The sequence below is a fragment of the Eretmochelys imbricata genome, chromosome 3, assembly GCF_965152235.1.
Source record: "Eretmochelys imbricata isolate rEreImb1 chromosome 3, rEreImb1.hap1, whole genome shotgun sequence".
NCBI lineage: Eukaryota > Metazoa > Chordata > Testudines > Cheloniidae > Eretmochelys > Eretmochelys imbricata.
The window spans coordinates 133,014,223-133,020,222 of NC_135574.1; positions in this window are offsets into that span (position 1 = coordinate 133,014,223).

Sequence of the window (6,000 nt, forward strand, 5' to 3'; positions counted from 1 at the left end):
CTAGTTTGTGTTATTAGAAGGAATAAATAACACTTATTTTTTTTCTCTACACCAGTCATGATTTTATAGACCTCTATCATATCTCCCCCTTTAGTGGTCTCTTTTCCAAGCTGAAAAGTCCCAATCTTAATCTCTCGTCATATGACAGCTGTTCCATACTCCTAATCATTTTTGTTGCCCTTTTCTGAACCTTTTCCAATTCCAATATGTCTCTTTTGAGATGGGGCAACCATATCTGCACGCAGTATTCAAGACATGGGAGTACCATGGATTTATATAGAGGCAAAATGATATTTTCTGTTTTGTTTTCTATCCCTTTCTTAATGATTCCCAACATTGTTTGCTTTTTTGACTGCCACTGCACATTGAGTGGATATTTTCAGAGAACTATCCACAATGACTCCAAGATCTTTCTTGAGTGGTAACAGCTAATTTAGACCCCCATCATTGTATATTATAGTTGAGATTGTTTTCCAATGTGCATTACTTTGCGTTTGCAAATGCTGCAAAATTGATGTGATTTTTTTTTTTTGCAGAGTCAGATTGCCACAAGCTATAATTAGCAGAGTCCTTTGTGTAACTTTCAACTTCTCATGGAAAAAAATCAATGACATGACATTGTTTTACCTTACCTAGACTTCTGTACATTGAATTGAACATGATAGGGAGGGTGTATGTTTAAAAAAAAAAAAAATCAAGGGCAAAAACCTCTAACGCTTGTTCAGTCCAAACTCTGATTTGAAGCAAAGGACTGCAGGATTTGAACCACACTTTTGTATAATCTTTGCAAATACTTTGTTACAATTTTTAACTGTAATAGTATTCCTCGGAGTCAATGACTCCACATTATTTATGAGAGTTTTGAGTTCTGCTCTCCAAGTGTTCGTTCGAAAAACATTCATCAGCAGAAATGTCTTTATATAATACGTATTGCAAAACAGTGTTTGTGCTGTATGTGTGTGATGTATTTTAGTAACTCAAGAGCACTGTCTGCCACAGATTGGGATCAGTATCACCCTTCCTAGCTAATGGAATGGCATAGTCATAGATTTAGTATTTCAATAGAAGATTGTGGGGAAATCATAAATGTTCTTTCTGTAGATTTTAGGTGCTGTGAAAAGGTTAATTTGTCCAGTGGCATTAATTTTTCTGGGGAATACAAGCCTACATCTCATGTAATATACAGCTGTGGTTTTTAAAGCTCTTCAGCACTTGTTGTGGTGTTCGTGCTTGCAAAAGTTATGTTCCAGAGCATGCAATGAGTGACTTACCGACTCATCTGGAAGGTCATCTGTGATAATTATTATAGTATATAAGTGAGGACAGTTTAAGAAAAAATCTTGTCTGTCTAATAGTAACTATATATGGGTCATTCAAAGACAGTTGGCTAAAACTCAGCAGGGACACAATCTCATTATATTTAGTGTTTGTTAGTCACTTACTTTATTTTCTGTTTCACAGATGCCAGCTGGAGAAAACTCAATGGGGGCAGCAAGAAAACTCAATGGCAGTGCAGGGTGAAGAGTGCAGGCATGGTTGGGGATTGATTAAATGTCCCCTTTGCAGCCTCAGCAATGGTGGGTTTTTTTCTGGGACATCAGGGAAAGAAACATCTGAGGCCCTTCAAGGGTTTGACACCCACAGGTTCTCACATCCTCATAGGCTTGGCAGAGGGTTTCCCTATTGCAAACTGTGTGTACCCTTGCTGTGTGGCTGACTGGCCAGGCTGTGGTAGAAGCCCATCTGCCATGGGTTAGACTAGGACTGGGCATGCTGTGGGTGAGACACCACTTGCCTTTTGGAGCCGGGAAGGAATTTTCCCCTCACTGGCAGATTTGCCTGGATGGTGTGTAGGCGGTGGGAGGTTCAGCAGCCCAGTGGGTAGGTGGGGTTATCAAGGTGTTTAGGCTGTTGCATCTTGGCAGGTTTCTCATACAGGCTCTCCTTTAACAGGGGCTCCAGCTCCTTGAAAACCTGTAATTGGAATATGATTGGGGGAGGGCTTCCCCCAAAAGAGTGAGGGCAAGCAGGGGGTGATCCTAATGTCTGGTACAGCAAGGGGTTACCTCCTTTTCTCCATACCCTCAAGCCTGGTCTGAAGAAAGGGCCAGAAGGGTCACAGTAGTGGTGCTGGGACCAGCTCAAGGATTTGGAGGATGGAGTGGGGGTAGGACGATGCTGTGGGCAGCCCTCCCCCAAGTGGTACAGATTACTAGAGGACGGATGGCCTGCACTGGATGAACATTGCCAGATAGTTTCCCAGATATGTTAAGTTAATAAAGTTGCAGCCCAGTTAAAACAATCATGGTGTCTTGTCTTTAAATCAAGTGATGTCCAGGAGAACAACCCTGTGTCCTCCACTCTGGTGCATCTTTTCACCTATATTATCAAAGATGGGGAACACCCGTATGATATGGATGGGAGCTGCCCATCTTAAAATATTTGTCTCTAAGATGGATGAACTTGCTGGGACTTGGTACTCCTCTGCAATTACTGGCAGACGTAGTGACTGGGGTGAAAGAGTCTGGGTGCAGCTGCTGGAAGCTGAAATCAGTTGGAGGGATTATTTGACATGGATTTTTGTCCCTCATCTGTGTCTTGCCACAGGGATAGTCTAATGTCCTCATAGGGTGGGAAGCCACCCACCACATATCCTGTGGGCATAGAGAAATGGGATGAGGTTTCGTGAAGTCTTAATGCTGTTCCTGCCTCTGAGCCAAATCATGAGCCCAAGATCCCTCTTCCCCACTCCTCAGTGGAAAAACATGGGGAAAGTCAGCTTCCCCCTTCCCCACTGGCACCATTCCTCCCCCACCCCCCCTTACCCTCATGTACACACTGACACCTGTGCAAAGAAGGTACAACATACTACCAGTGGTGTCACGGTATAAGGAGTTCTGACTAGGTGCTGGTTTGCAGCCACTCTTCACAGGTGTAAATGACCACAGAAATTGGGGCAGTGAAGAATCAGATAAATGGGTGAATCTTTCATTTCCTGTTGAACTTCACTGGATGCAGAAGGGAAAGAATCTCACCCTTTCTACAATCCTTTAAATTTTGGTATATCTAAACATCCTTTTTTTTTTTTTATTTAAACTTGGCCACAGAGATATATTTGGCAATGACATGGGGAGTTGTGATCAGGGAATAGGTATGACACTATTTAAGTCCAAAGTGAAGTAAGACATCTTGTCAGTGCAATGAACTGGAACCATTGCCAACGCTCTGAGCATCTCCGATTTGTAAATTGACGAGACAGTATACTTTGGGGTTTTTAATCACTGTTCTCTTAGGCTCCCTGGTACCACAATTTGAGCACCCTGATGCTAATGTCTGGTGTGCTAAATACAAACACAACATGTCAGGAGTAAGCAACCTTTTAATTCATATTAGCTCCACTTGCAAAATAGCTGTGTTCATTCTTTTCTCACAGACACCCTATGGGATTTCTCTGAGACTTTATTGGAGCACTTCCTCCAGATTACAATGTGTACAGATTACAACAGCTCAACATCCATTTCAAAACCAGTGCAGTGAATTTAAATCTTGTGGATGATAGAAGGTACAAGGACGAACCAAAGGTTTTTAGGAGTCTCATTGTCTTGGCCTAATGCTTTCTGTTTTAGGACACGATGTGATCGCTTTTAGAGATATTGATGCTACAACTCACTACTGCTTCCAGTCAGCGAAGACTGGTTCTTGTCAGGGATTGCCTTTTGATGGATTAAAGGCATGAGAATGAACGGAAGGGGGGAAAAGCTACCTGTGATCTGCTAGTTTGGTTTTTTTTTTTTTTAAAAAAAGCGGGGGAAATTTTCTTTCTGATCTGTCAGGGAAAACATTTTTGTGCTAATGCTTCTTATGTCTGTTTTATGGGCGTGCAGTGACCGATATTTCACTTCCTTTACATTTTAACCCTTCCAAATTCAGGGGTGGTGAAAGATGCTGGCACAACAGCACTATCACCTGAAGCACATCTCTATACAAGGAGCCACCACTCCTTTCTCAGGGTCTGACTCTGATTTGACTTACAGGCTATAAAGTCAGTGAAGTTACAACAGTGAAACTAGTGAGTTCAGTATCAGTAAGACTGTAATACCATGAAGAAAAGGAGGACTTGTGGCACCTTAGAGACTAACCAATTTATTTGAGCATAAGCTTTTGTGACGCTCACGAAAGCTTATGCTCAAATAAATTGGTTAGTCTCTAAGGTGCCACAAGTCCTCCTTTTTCTTTTTGCGAATACAGACTAACACGGCTGCTACTCTGAAACCTGTAATACCATGGTGATGAGTGCAGTATAATAACCTGAATAAAATAGAAATATTGTCAATGTCAGACTTTAATTTACATTCTCATTCACAGTTCCTTCCCTGGGCTCCTCCTGAGGTGATGCAGAGTGAAACAAAGTCATAGAGGAATTACATAATGAACCTACTAATACTTTAGGACCCTTGGGGGTCTGCAGACTATGCCTAAGATTTCCGAAGGGATGTGCACCTCCCTTTGAATTTTTTTAGAGATCTGCAAATGAAAAAAGGTTGTAACTCACTGCTCTGGAATACATAACAGAATTAACAAGGAGTCCGGTGGCAACTTAAAGACTAACAGATTTATTTGAGCATAAGCTTTCGTGGGTAAAAACCTCACTTCAGATGCATGGAGTGAAAGTTACAGATGCAGACACTTGTTGTTTTTGTGGATACTAACACAGCTACCCCCTAATACATAACAGGATTAGTATATATACACATTCACATTTTCCCAATATTCTCTAGTTAAATTTACACATTCACATTTATATATGAATTTATACACAGTTATATATACACATTCACATTTTCCCAATATTCTCTAGTTAATTAATTTTACAGGGTTATTCCTACTTCCTAATTGTTCAAATTTCTTTAACACAATGAAGAAAGATTTGTAAAAAAATCACCATCTCAACCATTTTGTCACTGTTAATTTCATCCCTTTCTCATTTTTAATGGAGCTGTTGTCTCTAGTACTACAACATATTTGACTTTTTTTTTTCATGTTTCTCTAAACCCCTTTAGCTAGCAGTAACCCATTCTGCAGTATTTGTTGCATTTTTAATTAAGGTTGCTACAGCCCCTTTGGCCCAGAGGCCTTCACTACATGCTAGAAAATACTAGAAGTCATTAACATACATATTAAATGCCAGCCAGCAGGGATAGCTGCTTCAGAGGCACTAGTCAGCAGGCTGGAATGGGTAACTGAGAAGAAAGATGGTCCCTGTAGTTGCGACATAGGATGAGGATTCAGGAGATCTGGGTTCATTTTCCAATTCTAGCTCACACTTCCTATGGGCTTAACATTAATCTCCCTGTGCTTCAATTCGCCATCTGTCTAACGGGGATAATATTTCCTTTCTTCCAGTCTTTGTCTCTCACCTATTTAGAAGTTCTTTAAAGCAGGCAGCGTAATATAGCATCTTGGCTTCTGGGATCTCTCTCTCAGGGTATGTCTACACTACATCTGGGAGTGAGAATCGCCAGCCCAGATCCATAGACTTGCACCTGTGGGGCTCATACTAGTGGGCTAAAAATAGAGGTTTAGATGTTGCTTTGAGGCTGCAGTTTGGGCTCTCAAGACCATTTCTCCCTATGCTTGAGAGCCCAAGCTGCAACCTCAAAGAAACCTCTACACAGCCATTTTTAGTCCACAAGCACAAGTCCCCTAAGACAAGCCTGTGAACTCAGCCTGCGGGCCTCACTCCCAGATGCAGTGTAGATATGGCCTAGTTGCTACTACAATACAAATACTGGAAGCTATTGCAAAATATTTGCCATCCCATGCCCTGGATTTTTCAGGTTTGTTTGCAGTCCTGGACCTGTTAAAAGTCCATTAAGCCCAAGACTGTAGTTTAAACTTCATGGCCTCAGTTTACACAAGTAACTGGTGATTTTGGTGCCTCAGTATTTGGGTGCCCAACCTGACACCTTAAAGAGGAATGGTTGTCAGAAAATGCTAAGC